Raw genomic sequence first — 17,326 nt, 5'->3', positions numbered from 1 at the left:
GCATGGCCCCGCTCCTCTGAGCGCCCTGGCCCGGGCTCGGGCTGCTGCGGCCGGAGCATGGACGGCGGCGCGGAGCCGGAGCCGGAGCCGGGCAGGTCCAAGACCTTCATCCGTCTCAACGACCTGTCGGGGCGCGGGGGGCGCCCGGCGCCGGGGGACAAGGACGCTGCCCTACCCGGCTCTGGCGCCCGTCGTCTTCTTCTACCTGAGCCAGCACAGCCGGCCGCGGAGCTGGTGCCTCCGCATGGTATGTAGCCCATATCCTTTGCCCGCTGGCAGGGGGCACCAGGCAGGAGCCCCCCGAGAGGTTGCCTGGGGGTGGATGGCAGCGGGAAGCCCTCCAGACGCGCGAAGCGGGGGGACGGGGCTCGGGGCTCGGGGCTCCCGCGCCCGGAGCAGAGCCGCAGGAGCAGGCAGGAGGCTCTGCGCTCCTGCCCGAAGTTTGCAGCGGTTTCCTCCAGGGTGGGAGGCGCGCCTGGATCTCTCCCCCGGTCCCTTTCATTTGTCTGTCTCCAATTCACATCTTGGAAGTTTTTCCAGAACCTCTTTCAGGGCTTTCTCAATGTTTCCTGCCCAGGCAGGCAGGGATTTCTCTGGCCTTGAAGTCATAACATGACATTCCAGAGGAGTACGAGGGAATGGAAACAAGCTGTAAGGACTTGGAGAGGGGAAGAAGAGCAGGTCCCTCTCCGGGAGATGGCTCTGCCCTTCCCGGGGCTCGAGCGGAGGAGAGGGACTATACCTTAGCAGGGAGAAGCCTGGCTGGCGCTGACCGGCAGGCGCGCCACGCCAGGGCAGCGGGTGTCGTGGGCCCAGGAGGTGCCCGCTCTGCTGTCTGCTGGAGTTCGGAGGGGCAGGGTGTATGCCATCCCCCTGCCCAGCTCGGGGCGGGCCTGATCCTCGGCATCGGCTCCCCTGGGGTGGCAGTTTCTCAGCTGGGCTCCTGCTCCGCAGCCAGCAAGTAATCCTTCCCAGGGATGCTGTTTGCATAGCGCTCCTTGATTTGATTTCCCCCCCCCATTTCCAACCTAGCAGCTACTCAGACGCAACAATGCACTCAAACCATTACACCACCTTGGCCCTCAATGAAACTGGAGGGGGAGGCGTGCATGTGTGTGTGTGCTTTAAGACTGGGAGGAATAAAAGTCATGCCCCCCCACCCCGCAAGCCCCTTAACAACCAGACATGTGTTTAAGTGAACAAAGAAAAGAGCCAGGATGGGGGTTTGGGCAAGCATGTGCAGCCGAGGCTGGGAGAAGCCGCAGACCCCTCCGGCTCTCCAGCGGAGGGAGAGTGGCTTGGATCTTAAATATATATTACAGCATTTGCATGACAAAACCCCGGAGCAGTGCCATGTCTTGCTGATCTCCCAGGGGCAGCTCTTTCCTCCCCACTTTCCTTTTTGCCATGGCTACATTGCACTTTATCTTTTTAAAAAACCAGGTATAGGGTGTGAGGAGCTTTGAAGCCAAGGGGTCATTGAAGGACTGGACTTGGGCTGGAGGGATTGTCTGGTCCTGGCTAAGGGATGCAGCGTGTGCAGGGCAGGTGGTGGCCCAAGATGGGCTACTGGATGGCTTGTTCTCCCCTCCCTTTTACGTCCTGCAGAGCCTCGGGTGAGTGCAGGAGTCTGCCCTGGGTGTCCTGGGGCTCTTCCATTGCTCTATACCCCCCAAGGAGCTGCCCTTTTCCTTCTCCAAACCTGCTTTGGGGAGGAGCAGTGGGATCAAAACCAAGGTGCTGGAAGTAAAGAATGTGAACTGCTGCTGTGAAGTCTGGAGGGGAGGATGGGAAGTCTGCAGTGGGCTTTGGATCAGGCCCTGATTTCCTCCCCGAGCTGGTCTTTCCCTTGTTCAGCACTGGGAAGGCAGCGGGGAGCAGTGGGATCCAGGAGAGCCCAGCACTGGGCCCTGGGAGCAGCACTCTGGCATCAATCAGTGTGCATGGACAAGCTTTGAGGTCACCAGTGACCCCTAATTCAAATTAGTGCCTTATTTGCACCCCTCCCTTTCCCCTCCCCCCAGATCTGGGACGGGGTTGCTGCCCCGGCTGCTTTGATCAGGTTGAATTCCCCACGGAGAAAAGACGTAGCGGGGCTTGCAATGGGGTGCGGGCCCCCTTTCCGATGTTCGAGCTACAATCAGAAATTGTTCAAAGCACCAGAGGTGCTTTACTGCGTCTAGGCTCCTGTTCCGTTCATCATTTAAAAATGCATATGTATTAATGGGAGCAATCTGACTTCCAGCCGGGCTATGTGCATAAGACAGCATCTTTCTGAGTAAATAGGAAGTTATCAAAGCCATCCGCGGCCGGCGAGCGAGTCATTATATGCAGACAGAAGACCCCGGTGGGGAGGGGGAAAAGCTATGTGTAAAGTTGTTGGGATGAGGCGGTAGATCCGTTGCCTGGCCCTTGGATTTTGGGTAAATCGGGGGATTCAATCTAAGCTGAAATTGCTGTGGCAGAGAGAAGCGGCTGGCTGTAGTCTTGATTGCTGTTTGCCTTCAGCTACAGCAGTCCTGCGTCTGATCAACAGTCTGCATTTTCCCCAAAATGTCCCCTGGGAGGGAAAATGAGGTTTCCTTTCCCGGTCCTGTGAAGACTCCCAGCAGTTCCCCAATTTCATTTTTTCCACGCGAGCTGAGCAGTTCAAAGCGGCACTTATTTAAGCAATCCAAAAACTTTCTAAAGCATCCTCTTTGGAGGAGGAAATGTTAATGAGGGACCACAGATCACAATGGGCTTATCTTCCATGACTAATATTATTAGGTATGATGGCTGCTTTTAAATATTTGCTGTCTTAATGATCTTGACTTGAGACTGGTGTCAAGCATCTCAAACTATCAGCAGGTGCTTTCTGTGGGTTTTATCTCTTTTCCCCCCTCCTCCCCCCCTCTTCTTTCTTTCTTTTGGCTTGTGTGAGATGCCCATTTCAGCTTGAAAAGTGCCTCAATGTACATGTCTGCAAATGCAAACAAGTTGACTTCTGTCCTTGGAAAATTAGTGTTGGTTAAGAAGTTTCCTACAGGGCACCCTGGGGCACCAGCTCAGAGAAGTACAGACACTAATCGCAGCCTGGGAGCTGGATCTTTCCCTAGATGTTGCCTGTTTTCTGTTCATTCTTAAGAGAGAAACAAGAGAGCACAGACTCCCATTAGGTAGCAGAAGATGCACTGTGACCCTCTGGTTTTATTTGCCAATTATGGTTATCACGTCACTGACCCAGAAATAAAGAACTGAAAACGTGACCCAGCCTGCTGAAGGGTGAGAGAGCTGTCCCCCCCCCCGGAGTACTGCCTGGGTCTGATTCCTTGGTAAATGTTTGAAATGCTATTTATTAGGCAAGCTGGCTTTCTTCTTGCATTTCTCTTCTGCTGTTTGCTAGGGGAGTTTAGCTGTTTGCCTATTTACATTTATTATTATTAGTAGTAATAATAATAATATTTACCTTTCATTAGCTTGGTGAGTTCAGGAAAGTGACTTGTCCCCTTGTAAACTTTAAGAATCACGACCTTATGGCATACCACCCCCCCCCCGGTATAATTGCATGAAATTCTTTGTTTCCACCAGCTGCTCTGGTTAAAGTGACAAAGGTTTGGGTCACATGGCCGGCAAAATCCCTTCCGATCTCTTGAAGCCTTGACGGCTGATGTCTATAATTTCACAGGCACATTTTCATACTTTTGTTTTATTTTACCCTCAGTTCATCATGGCCTCTGAATGCTTAGAGTGCAGAAGATTGGACTCTTGTTTAATTGCATCTGCTGCCTTCCTATTTTTTTTTTTTTTAAGGTTCCCAGATGCCCTTTTAATTCAATTAATTCAGTTTTCAGATGAGGCCAGATTGTGGATACGAACAGATTCCTGGCTTGGCAAAGCATGTGTGCAATGTAGGATCTGTAGTGTGCTAATATAGCTGCTAAACTTTGTCGTCTACCAGGGGTGTTGCAGTGTTTTGCCAATCCTGGTCCTGTGCCCTTGGCTTCCTCTCCCTCCCTAGGGAACTTGCTTCCATGAATAGACCTTTCTTTGCTGGAGGGACTTTTAATCCAAAAAGAGGTGGTCTTTCCCCCTCTCTCTCATTGCCTCTGTGCTCTTGATACTGGAGACAAAGTGAATTGGATGGAATTTAGAAGGAAACAGCAGATCAGCTGATTATTCAGCAATGATACCAAGTCCCCACCAAGACGATTTGCTGGGGCTTTTTATAGGGCTTCATTCTGAAGCCTTCATCTCCTGGACCGTAGATGTTTTTGGCTGGCTGTTGAGCGCATACTTGTCATAGTGGGCTGGAGGAGGCAGGGGGTGTTGGAACCTTGTTGAGTCTTTTCCCCTCCTTTAATCTCAAATTGGCCATAAGATGGGCTTGGTTGGATCCTGATCTTGAGTACTGCAACGCTTCGGTGTGCTTGGATCTGGGATTTTGACTCGACGTGGAAATGAGTGCCTTGTGATCCTGCTTCTTTAGATCAAAAATCTCCCCAGGTTGTGCCTCCCTCCCATGTATCTTGGTCTCCTCTGCAAGGAGCCCCCTCTGCTGCTCTTGGTGCTCTTCAGTGCATAGGGAGTCTGGTCCTTATCCTGCACAGGCCTGGTAGCAAAGGTGACTGCAGCTCCTCTCTGTGAACTCCTGGAGCACATGTGGGCTCACAAGGGGAGAGGAGCTCTGCGTGTCACTGCGAGGCATCACTGCTGTCAGGTTTTGGCTGGGGCTGTGACTTCCTGCACTGTAGGTGGAAGATGTCGGTGAGACCCAGCTGGCTCCTGAGCTTGCGGAAGGGATTTTGAATCCTTTGGAGCAGCAGTGAGATACTGGAAGTATACATCCAATCTTCTCCAGGTGAACAGATGCTGCTGAGGCTTGCCTTGTCACGGTGACAAAAGGCTCTGCTCTGGATGAGGAGCATGTGTTGAAGGAGGGAGAAGGCCAAATGTGGCTGTTGCATACAAGCTTACAATTGCCAGAGTATCATGTCAGAACTGCTGGCCCGCGGATGGAATCGGAAAGCTGAGCAAGCCTCCAGCATGGACGGCAAGGCTTGTTTGGTCCGTTAACTGGTCTCCTGGAACGCAGAGTTTGCTGAGATGGGATATCTGCCACAAAAACCGGGAGATGCGCTCGGCGATTCGACTTTGAATTTCACTTGAAAGCCTTGTGCAAGCTTGCAAAGATGAAAGCCTGGCCCAAGGTCTGTACCTGGCTGCTCTTCTTCTCGGAGACAAAAAGCAAGGATATTGTTGGAGAGTCGAAGTGTTTGAAGAGCAGAAATGAAGCGAGCAAGGAGGCTGCGACTGCCTGATACTGCGAGAGTGTATTATTTCCCTATGCAGCAGAGCCTAGCTGAAAGGGAGCAAAGGTCCTTATTGTAATGAAGAGACTGAGAATTTTTTGCCCCCACCCTGTGCAAACACCAACTGTCTGAAAAGCAAGGCTGTATGCAGCTACAGAGGCCAGGAAAGGAGATGAGCTTCCTAACAGTGGAGAAGGTGCCACTGCTTCTCCTTAAAGTCAGCGTTTCCTTAAAGTCCCCCACCCAATGGACGGGATAAAACCAAGCGGTGCAATATTCTGTGAATCATCTTGCACAGAAGGGAAATGTTTTGAGTTGTGCCTGTGGTTGCTACTGCTCGGAGTAATCTCTTTTTGTTTCAACAATGGTGAACTTGGGCATCGGCATGCTTGGTAGAATGGAAGGTGGCCCGTAAGCTGTCTTTTGGGTTTCATGTATTCCAAGCGACTGCTTGCTATAATGATGAGGAGCTGGTTGTTGAGTCTGAATGGCAGTTTAAATCCTCTTTCCCCTTGTCCCTATGGACCCGGGGGGTGCCTGGGTCTGATGCATTGGTTCCGATTCACTTTTAGCCCTAAACCTGAGGTGGAAATACAGCGCTGCTTGAATTTAGGGTTTAAAATGACATGGAAAACCGCAGAATCTTGCCACCGGAACCAGCTTAGACTCGCCAGTAGATTTGTCAGCCCCAATAAAACCGGTCCTTGGTTTTGTAACAAAACCAGGTAAGTGCTGCCCATGGCAGCTCCACTCAGCTCTGCTTGCTTTCCCCCACAGAGATGCTGCTGATCAAAGGCTTGATTCTGGTGACTTGCCCAAGGTGCGTGGCTCTGGAAGCCGGTGCAGCCACAGATGTTCAGCAACATGCAGGATTGGGCCCTAAACTGTAATGGCATTAAGCCAAAACACAGCTTAATTGTGCAATGGGCAGATTGACATGAGTCTGTCCTGCTTGTTCAGAGCTTGTATTGCTTTGCTTAAGTAGGCGGAAGGGGAACGCAGCTGGAGTTCCCCAGAGCTGGAATATCACATGTGATGCTGCAAAGGGTGGCTGGTGGGATGTTAAGCAATTGCTTTATGTAGCTCCACCTCAAAGTTGGGTCTAGCATAGGCCAGGGGTTCTCAACGTTTTCAGACTTGAGGCACCCCTGGATAGTCTTGAGGCCCTCTTTTTGAAAAATGCCAACTCAGCTTTCACTTCTGTTTTAACTGTGGAAAAATAATAGAGCAATTCTTTTCTTGCAAAGAACTTGGAAAGACCACGGCGCATTAGAATCATTTTAACAGTATGGATTCCTGTATGAATCTCTGGCTTTCTCCTGTTCCCACCTCTAACAGCACTAACATTGCGGTGCACCCCACGGCACCCTTGAAAGGATCTTTCACAGCACCCCAGAGTCCCATGGCACCCTGGCTGAGAATCACCGGTTTAGTCCTTACCAAGCAATGCATCATACTGCTTTTCTTCAGTTACTGGAGAGGAGAAGGGGTGGTTGGGTGTTCCTTGCTGTGTCATAGAAATTGTGAGCTTGGAGAAGTAACTGAGGCCACACATGCACTGCTCCAGGCAGGCAGGCTGTGTCTCCTAGGCTAGGTTTTAAATTGGTTTAAGTGATCAGAAACTGGTTTAAACCTGTAACAGAACAGAGGTTCAGTGCACATAAACTAGTTTGAAAATTGGCTGAAACTGGTTTGAAATAAAACTGGTTGAATGTAGTATCAGACTTAACTGATTTGGCTCAAACCAGTTTATGCAATGTCTGTTCCAGACCCTTTGCTGGTTTAAGATGAACCAGATTCCCCCAGCATCCCAGCATGCTCTCTGATTCACAGCAGGACTGGCCCCTCCCCTCTGCTCCCTGGCTGGAGCTCTGGCAGAGACTGCAGACACAGCAGGGTCTGCCTGGCTTCCCCCGTCCTAGCTCCCCTCCCTCACTGCTTGCTGCTGAAGCAAGGATTTCCCCTCCCCACCCCCCATCTTCCACAGCACAGACCCCAGCCCCACAGACCCTAGGCATGTGGTATGCTAGCTAATGCCGAGTGGTATCTGCGTCTCCAATGTCACTGGGACAAGCAGACAGAACAGTGACCACTTAGGGCTTTTTGGAGCTAATCAACAGGTCAGCTGGCAAACTTTTTAAAGAAGAGTTTGAACTGTTGGAGAGAGGCTGTTGTTTTGCTAATAGGGTGATGTGCACTGTTTTCAGCTCCCTGCTGGCTTACTTGCCTGTCAGTTTGCTGCAGACAGTATAAAGAAGTAGGGAGAGGAAGATTGAAAAGCTCTGTATCATCAACAGATGCATGCACTGCAACCCCCTCCTTCCCCCCACACTTGCCCCAGAGTGCTAGCAGGGGGCTGGGGGCTGGCAACACTCCCACCCCTTGAGCAGCCAGCAGGAAAAAGCCTGGGATGGTGCAGGCAGACCTCCCTAATCGGAGGTCCTGTGGGGGCCTGGCATACCCCTGCCCCCCAAGCTCAGCACTCTGGAAGGGAACAGAAGGTGCTATAGCAGCCACTTCTAGCCTGAGCCACTGCAGGCATGTGCCTGAATTTCCTCAGTCCAGAGAGAATGTCGGTCTGGTTACAAACTGGTTCAGCCTTGCCAGGCTGGACTAACCTGCAAAGATTGAATCAATTCAAGCTCAGGTTTTTTGAATGTTTGTCCCTAACCCTAAAGTGGAAACAGTGTAGCTGGGTCCACACAGTGCTTTGGCTGAGCTATGCTGGTTCTAGTTTAGAGGAAGCCTTCCTGGAGCTGTGTGATGTGCTTGAGGGACCTGCTGTGGAGCATGTTAAGTTGACCGTGTGGACATAACCCTGGTCTCTCTGTGCCTCTCTTCTCCATCTGCACTGCCTGTTCCCTGGGCTATTCTGAATATAACACATTATCAGCTGAAAGACAGTGGGATCTTTTGGCAAGAGAGATCATGTTTTCTTTGTTCTCGGCTTACAGTTCGCAGCACAGGTCCCCAGTACCGAGACTGGGGCTCCTGGGTGCTGCCACAATAGAAATCATAGCTACTAGCCAAGCCATGTCAGTGGAGCATCATGATGTGGCAGAGCTGCCTGTTCCTGAATAAACAGTGATACAGGTCTCCCAGCATACAGTGGGAGACCTGGGCCTGTGTTTGACTGAACAGTGTCTTCATACTTAGGTTAAAAGTTAAGACCTGGGGGGTTTATTCAGGGACACATCCTGGTTTGGGCTTCCTATGTACCCTCCTTCCCTTTGTCCCACTCTGCTGTGAATCCCATGATTGTATGTGCCTGCTTTGTGGAGAGACCTTGCTATGGTAGAGCCCATAGAGGGAGACGGGGCTGGAGACACCATGACTTCAGCCTTTGCACTCAATGTGCTCTCAGTGGAGAAGAGCTGGTGACTTTGTGCCAAGAGCATAATTGGCATGGAGAAAGGAGGCTCTGGTCTGTCACTTCACCACTTCTATCTGCCCTGCTTTCTAATCCCTTCCTTTAAGAAGGCCTGGGATGGGCCTGGAGGGGCTTTCATGGGCTCTTCAGAAGGGAGCTAATGCTGGAAGGACTGTGCTGTGCTGATCCCGTCTGTACTGTCTTTTGTTTCCTTCTGTCCCTCTTTGCAGCAAAGCCCATGAGGCCCAGGTTAACAATGAACTAGGCAACGGAGAGAGCATATCAGGAGGTCTCTGAATTGCACAGTAAGAGATGACTTGCCTGTTTCTAGTCACCCCTCTGAACAGTGCCCTGAAACCTGGGGTGCTTGGAAACCTCCTCCTGGCTAGAGAGCCTTGCTCTGTCACTTGGGTTCAGAACACTCCTCAGATTTGGGGTCAGAGAGTTTTTTTTCTTGGTCATGTTGGCAAGGTTGACATAGGTTTATAGCCTTGCTCTGCAACTTGATCCTCTTTCTGGGATCTGCCAAGCATGTACCAGTCCATCACTTTTCTCCCGTTACAGTGCCAAGGCATTAGTAGTGTCCTTGTCCCCACTGCTTTGTCTGTGGCATGCTCTAGGGTGTCTTTGATTGCGCTTTATAGCTGTGATACATGAGGGGTTGGAGCTGATGATCTGCAGGACTCTTAGGGTAACAGTTGCCTGTGAGCCCAGGCAATTGGACTCGGTAACTTAAGTGGCCACTTCCAGTCCAACATCACTAAAACTGATGAATAATTTGTTTGGTTCATGGAATGACCTGAAAAAAATGAGGAATGGAGCAATTGTTTTGGATCAAATGAAATGTCTCAATTTTGGGATATTTTTACTCCCTTTAAACTTAACTAAACTTTTTTGGTCCCTGTGACATTTTCAAAAAGAAAAATCAGCTAAAATGTCAACTCCATGGAAAAACAGTGGAAAAGTCAAAATTGTTTAATTCCTCCCCCCCCCACCCCAGTTGACTGTCTGCCACATTCAGGCTGAAATTTGTGAATCATTTCTAATGCCTTGAAACTACAGGTTTTTTTTTTCAGGGATTAATCATCTGAAAAATCTTTTCCTAGCTCAGAAGAAAAGCATCCTTCTTTGTGATTTAAGTTGCTCTAAGGGGCCAGGTTTTCTTGAACGGCGATGGCCTGGTAGGAGTTCTTGCATCGCTTGTAGGGACCCTTGTTTTGGATTCTCTCTATTTGCCTGATGCGAGTTGCTGGAAGGCGTGATGTATGGCTAGACTGTGGGAAGGGGATAAAAAGGGCCAGCTTCACCCTTGGATTACTCCAGAGCCAGCGGAAATGTGCCTGGAATCCGGGCCAAGGAGGACTGGCGTAGTCGTCTGTTCTAGACGGGCATCAGGACCCTGCGCCAGCCTCTGGGGTGATGGGTTTCTCTGAATGTCAAGAGGGGAGAAGTATGGAGAGGATGGCTGGATAGACAACCCCTAGTCAGGGAGTAGGGGCTTTTAGATGTGGTGCCCCTGCGTCGGAAGAGCGGAGTAACCAGGAGGCATCCTGCCAAGGGGTTGAGACTCTGTGGGGAGGCTGGGAGGATGGTATTTGCCTCCCGGTGCATTTAACGGCAGCCAACAACACTGACTGCTCCTGTCCGAGCACAGCTGGCCGTGGTTCCCTCTTCATCCAAATAATGCACTGCGTGTCTCCCTGTCCACCCCTTGTAGGTACAGGCTGGCGTCTGATACGAGGAGAGGAGAGGTGTGGTTTGTTTGCCTCTTGTGCATGTGTGTACGGTTTTTTTTTTTTTTTTTTCCTAAGGATCTCCTCCCGCGAATTCCCTCATCCAGGCAGTTGTGTCACATCTGGAAGTTTGTGTAGGAGTTTATCCAAGTGCTGGAGTACAGTACAGCTTTTTCTCATTTAAAAATCACAGGCTGGCATTTTGAATCAAGGGAAGGGGTGGGGGATCGTCTGCCAAAGGGGAGGCTGGAGCAGAAGAATTGTAATGACTTCCAGAAGTTTTTTTTTTCTCTCTCTTTCTTTTCTCTCTCTCTCTCTCTCTCTCTCTATTTTTAATAGTCCATGTACAGAGACTCGACTCGATGCAGTTCATTATGTCACTCTAACCTGTCCCCCATTTAACAAACAACCCTGCTGCAGGCTGGATTTAACTGGCTGAGATGCTGACAGGCGGCTGGGCAGCAAGAGACCGAGTTTGGGGGCTCAGAGGGTTGGGAATCTAGCAACTTCTCTCGGCTGGAAGGAGGGTGTCTGCAGCATCCTGCAAAGAGCCTGTGCTTCAGTCGGTGACGATCTGGTTTGATTTCTTGCCTTCTTGTAGGAAATCCGGAACAAGGATTCCTACAAGATGCGACTGCAGCAGTCTCCAGAGGCCTGGTTTTAATTTTAGAAGAGGAGCAGGAGGAATTTCTGGAGCGGGATCCCATGTCTGGTTCTCAGAACCCTTTGCCCCTATTTCTGCCTCCTTGGCCCTGCCTACATGGAAGGAACGTGCACTGATGTCCCTGCCAGCATAAGGCACACCGATGTCAGCCCTGCTTTGCATCGGTGCATTGCCTCTGCGCTGGTGAAATTTCTTAGTTTCATAGTTATTAGGGGCTGGAAGGGACCTTACAGGTCATTGGGTCTGGCTCCCCTGCACGTGTGCAGGAAAGACTGCTGGGATCAGATGATGTCTCTAATGTAGACAGGGCCCTGGCTGCTGTGGCCTGAACTGCCCCTTGATGGGCACGTGCCAGTCTCGGAAGGCGGCATCAGCACAGAGCTGCCGGCTCAGAGCATCTCACACTATGCAGACAGCTCGTGTGTGCATGCATGTGTTCCTGGTTTTGCATAAGCTATGTTATGGGTGTGTGTGTTTTGAGTGGATGCCCTGCAAGGGGCTGAAAATGTTGCGGTGCATTGCAGCACGTGTCTTGCCGTTTCTTCTTCTTGTTTGCTTTGGGATGCCTAGGTGGGATGAAGGCCCTGCTGTGGTTTGACATGTGCAAATGCAGAAAAAGGCCAGTCCCTGCTCTGAAGACCTTTGGATCCAAACTTCGCGTCTTGCAGCAGCTCACAGTTTAAAAGAAAGTTGTTTAAGGATGGGGAGCAAAACTAAGCTCTCTATGGAAGGTTTTCTGCCTGTGTGAGAGGAGGGGTTTCGAAGAATGACCATATTTCAGTGGTGGAGGAGAGAAACCGGGTCTTCCTCTCCCACCATTGAAGTGCAGCAGCTGGCCTATAGCCAGGGTGCTGTCCACAAGCTCTCTGGGGTTGTCCTCGGAGTGGAAGTAAAGAATAATCTCCAAATGACACTGCAGGGGGATCTTAAAGAGGCAGAATATAATTAACCAAGTTGGAATTGAGCCAGGATGCTGAAATAATGGCCTGCAGCCCCATCTGCACAGGGCAAGCTCAAGTAGTGCTGGAGTGACTGTGGCTCAAGAGGGTCCAGCCAGCTCTTGTAGATGGAGTTGATTTTGTTCTAACCAGGTGCCAAAAGCACGTGCTTAGCCAGTGTCTGCTGATTTATTGCTACAGAACGGGCTGGCTACTGGACTTCTGTGCCTCTGCAGAGCTGGGTACTAGAGCTTGTCAGAAATGCCTGCGGTTTGGCACGTGACATTGTAGAATCTGTTTTTCTTCTGCAAAAATGTGTAGGTTTGCTGATGGAAAAGCAAACTTTCACTTTTTATCCTTTCTGCACATAAACCAACCAACCAGGCAACACTTGTATCCCTCCAGAAAGCAAAAAGTTTTACTGGGGGGGCAAAAAAAAGAGTTTGGATTTTAGACCTCCATCGCTCTGATCCAAATGTTCTTGCTGTTTGCTGTTCTCATTTGGGTCTGAAAGCCACTTTGCATTGGAAAGAGGAGGAACACAGTTGGCCCGGCTTTGCTGTTTGCTTGGTGAAAGTGAAGTCTTACTGTGAGAAGGTCAAAGGGCTCTTTTAAATGATTGTAAGTAATTGTAGAGCCTCGGGCTCAAGTTGGGCTAAGGAGAGTGTCAGCTCTGTACGCTGACCCTTACATTTTCTCTTTCCAGGGGTGTCCCTGCCCTCTTGCTACTGGAAAGCCAGGACTTTCTCTGGCTTTGCTCAGAGGTTGCTACATAAAGTAGAAAGATCCTGGGAGCCTGCTCAGCTGTGGGGTGGTAATGCAAGAAGCTGCCTGAAAAGGCCGTTGGGTTGCGATGGAAGGAGTTTGGGGCCGACTGCGGCTGGCGGAGGGTGGGGGGGTTGGCATTTTCTGATTGATCTGGCCTAACAGAGGCTAGAGCATGTTTGTTCACTTCATACAGGCCAGACTGGAGGTTGCCCTTCCCTGCTGAAATGGTACAGAAAGCGCTGCTTTACTCTGAAAGATCCCCAGGTAAGCTGTCTCTTTAGCGGCAGCTGGAGGAGTTGGGGGTTATATCCTTACATATTTGCCCAGCTTTGCCGACCCCCAGCATCTGCATCTGGGCTGGCGCGAGGTGGGGAAACCTGTGACTTACTACATAACCAAAGGCGCACTAGTTGATTGTGCTTCAGGAGGCCGTTCATATCTGCTTCCTGCAAACGTCCTAGCAAATAAGCTTCATTAGTGTGAATTTTGGAAAGCGCACTTCTTTTTTTGGCCTCACCGGATGCCAAAAGCGAGTTTCAAACTCTTTGGTCATAACACTTGGTGACTTATGCCGTATCAGTTACTGGAAGCCATCCATTCGCTGGGCCAGAAACAATACCGTGTCTGAGGGAACGAACCAACGTGGCATGGATTTCAAGGGCTGAGCGTTTCCACCCAGTTGCTCATGAACTCTGGAAACTGGGACATGCACATGTGTGGAGGGGGCGGTGAGGGGAGGGAAAGAGTTGTGCAAAAGAAACTTGTGAACTTAATGTTTTATGATTCTGTTCATAAAACAAAGATGAAAACTGACACGTGTAGTGCTGGCCTCGCCTCTGCTGATCAGCAGCTTGCTCGTCCTCCTTTACTCTGCAGGGGAGAAGGGGTGGAAAGGAGGTGAACACCCTTCCTATGAGAGGGGTGATTTTTTTTTTTTCACCCAGGAAATATTGTCCTCTGCTGCTGCTTTTTTTTTTAAAATCCTCCTTGTCATCATCTTGAAGTGAGAATGAAATAGCAGAAGCAAGGGGCAAATGAATTTTACAGAGGTGCTCAAATGCATGGGGTACATGTTGGGATATTGCATCCATTTAATCCAGGATGGATTGGTGGGTCAAGTCCCCCCCTTCCTGAGTGTTTGTAGATGTTAACCAGTCTCTGTCTGGGGACCAAGTAAATGATGCACCTTCTCGCATCTGGAGTCTGATTCACTGTGCACCAGAGCATAAATGATAGCTGGGGGTGCTCAGCACCAACCTGGATCAGGCTTACGGTGATTTTTAAACACTTTGCAAATTCTGCCCGTGGAATGGGATTGTGAGTATTTAAAGTCACTCCGGATTCTGCAGTAGGTTGTTCCTTAGCTCATCCTTCATTCATCTTTTAAAAAAAAAAACTGTTCCTTTAGAAAGTTTTCTCCTTCACCTTACTTCGTACTCAAGCACGTGGGTTATCTGCCCTCTGAACAGGATACCCATAAAGACTCCCATGTGTATTGCATCCCCACACATGTGATCTGCTTTGTTGGCGCTCATACAGTCGTCTCGTGTGTCTTGCCTACAAGAAGTTTTGTGTCTATAATGACTCTTTATTTGACCTTCCTGTATCTCGGTGCCCTCCAGTTGCTGGGAACTCTAGCTCAGTAGTTCCACCTTAACCACAGAAAGCAGAAACCCCAGTAAGAATGATGAATAATCTAGCCCTACTGCTCCATTGAATTAATGCCTATTTGGGGAGGCAGGGAGGAGTGGAATTAAATTAATATCTGACTTATAACTGCTACTGTAGCTGGTTATTGACTTATCTCACTTTGGAGGAACATAAATATATCTAGGGACATGGACTTAAGAGCGTCTTCTGCACTGGATCCTGGTGCGGGTCTCTCTGATGCTCCTTGGGAGAGCCGTCACAAATGCTAGGGTCAACATCTCAATTTCTTTAATGAAGGACTGAGCTCAGTCTCCAGCAAATTGTGATTCTGAATTTGTGTGTTTCTTCTTTAAGAGATTGTGCCACAAGTTCTGGAGGTCTCGTCTGCATAAATTGCCTAATGTTCAGAGCCTTCAATGGACGGCTGGTTAATGAGGGGCATGGAGACTAATTTAGGATGAGAGCACAAGCTTTTCAACTCTGGCTTTGTGGTTCACTTGTAGCCCAGGTCTGCAGCAACTGGAGGTTTGTAGTGTTTGATTTGATACCCAGTGTTGTTAGTTCCTGGCTCTTTTCATATCATTAATGCCTTTTTCTAGACCACCCTTCCCTCTCATTTAATAACAGGGTGGTCACAACTCTCCAGAGTGGTTGAGAAGCTGCAATCTGTACAAAATGAGTTAGGTGGCCAGAAACCTTTACTGGTGGTCTCGGGGGGGGTCATAATTCAGTGAGGTCTGAATTGCCTTGAGCCCCTTGTGACACTTGACATTTGCTGTGTGATGGTGGGGATGTCCTGCAGCCAGCAGCTCCACACCTAGGGAATTATTCTGGTGAGAGAGGTTAGGACAGCAGCCAGCTGTGTGCCTTCGTATAAAAAAAACAGCGTTCTCCTAAAAGAGCTGTGCCACCATTGACAAAAGCCTGTTTGCAAAGATCTAGCTGCCTATATGCTTGGTCAAAAGAGTTGTGAGAGTGTCGCAGTGCCACCTGTTATTGCCAAATACTACCAAATCCTGGTGGGACATTGCTCCTACGCTGTGCCTGGAGAAGCTCATTCTGGAGGCATGTTTGTGAACACTGAAACCACCAGCGAAACGAGGTGTTGCTGCGGCACCAATGATAGCACAGGACATGGGCAACAGGTGCCCCCGACTCTGGGGGGGCACCTGCAGCAGTTGACAGCGGGGCTGGAGTTGGTGAGCTCCTGGCGGCGGTGGGGCTGGAGCTGGCGAGCTTCTACAGATGCCACCGGCGGTGGCAGGGGGCACGTCTAGCTCCCGCAGATGCTGCCAGTGGCTTCGGCGGTGGGGACAGCCCTGATAGGGGGAGCACATCGAGTTCCTGCAGATGCCGCCAGTGGCATTGGTGGCGGGGATGGCCCTGTCAGGGGGGCACGTGCCTGCCCCCCGTGCCTCCCCTACATGTTGCCTGTGACACAGAAAATGCCCGTGTGGGTGGAAGAGGTTGAACTGTGGCTGGCAGTGAAGAATGCAGAGATGGCCGGTAAAAGCGCCACGTTTCACTTGGCACGTTAACTTCTCCAAGTTTGGGGTGGGCAGCGCCACCCTGCTGTGTAAAGGGAGTGCTTGTAAAGTCAGGCCTTGACCACGGGGTCTTCGGAGGGCCCAGGGCCCCTGCTTGATTCCAGCAGGCGTGGAGAGCCGAGACCTGCTTAGCATCTCACGATCTCAGCAGAAGCTGTGGCTGCTTGAAATCTGTCCTGATCCACCTGTTTCACTTCCCGAAGTCCAGTTGGGCTTCGCTCCTCCCAGCTGGCAGTGGGGTATTGCCGGCTAGAGACTCTTTGCAGAGTCAGCCAAGGGGCTGCTCGCTCTCTTGGGAGATGTGCAGGCTCTCTGCAAAGGTAACGAAACCTCTGCAGGGCATCCTGGTAAGTGAAGCACTTGACCCAGTGCTGTCCTTGTGCCATGTGTGGAAAAGGCTCTGGCACCCTTGCAGAAGTGGTTCTGGGAAGCACTTGGAAAAAAGCCCCCTTCCACTCATCCGTGCTCACCTCCCCACACCAAGCCCCTTCAAGCAGGCTTCTGTCTCGTTCTGTAGCACGAGATTTATATTCTGCTCCTTCCTTCTGTGTTGAATCTTATCAACCTCTAATAAAATAGAAGCCGACGTTGCATCCCCAGAGGGGTGCGTGCCCTGAACTTGCCAAATCTCTTGGAGGCTGCTGTGTCTCAGCAATGCCTCACTCCTTATGCGACCCTTCGTGGGATTTCCCCACCCTCCCATCTGCCAGCACAGTTGCATCCTCATCCCGATACTGTGGAGACCTCGTGGGCCGGGGTGGGGGGGAGTCCCCCAGCTGCTCATGTCCTTGCATTTCCCAGGATGAGGCTTCCCTACATTTTGCTGTCTGCTAACATTGGTCTCTCACCTGCTGTTTCCCTGCGTTTTAGGTCGCCTGTTCTGAATGGAGATCTCAGCACGTGGCGTCTCCTTTCTGCCAGCTCCAGCGCCACCACCGTTGCTTGTTTTGGGAAAGATTTAATCCTTTGCGCTCTTGCAGCCTCCTGACCCCATTCTGGGGGGTGCTGATTGTTTCCTGTTACCCCGGGAAGGGGAGAGACTATCTGGGATCTAACAACGGATGCTTAAAGGCTGTGGCTGGTGCATCCTTTTGTTTTGGCTAAGGGGACTGCTTTTGCAGATGTGGAGAAGGATGCAGAGGGAAGGCTTGTTCCCTTCTCCAAGTGGGTCCCGGTCTGCATTCCCCTTCTGTCCAGGAATAAGAAATCTCTTTGGAAATCTTTCTTTTGGGCAATTCTGCCTTGATGGGGAGAGGGTATGGTGGGTTTCTCCTTTTGTAAATTTGAAGCTGAGCCATTTAAATCCTTGCATTCAGTGTTCAACAGAGGCTCTGCTATTATAGAGCCAAGTGTGTGGGGGGGTCC

The sequence above is a fragment of the Crocodylus porosus genome, unplaced genomic scaffold (assembly GCF_001723895.1).
Source record: "Crocodylus porosus isolate Cpor-Errol unplaced genomic scaffold, CroPor_comp1, whole genome shotgun sequence".
Classification (NCBI taxonomy): domain Eukaryota; kingdom Metazoa; phylum Chordata; order Crocodylia; family Crocodylidae; genus Crocodylus; species Crocodylus porosus.
The sequence above is the reverse complement of the archived record's forward strand: the minus strand, read 5'-3'. Positions refer to the sequence as shown.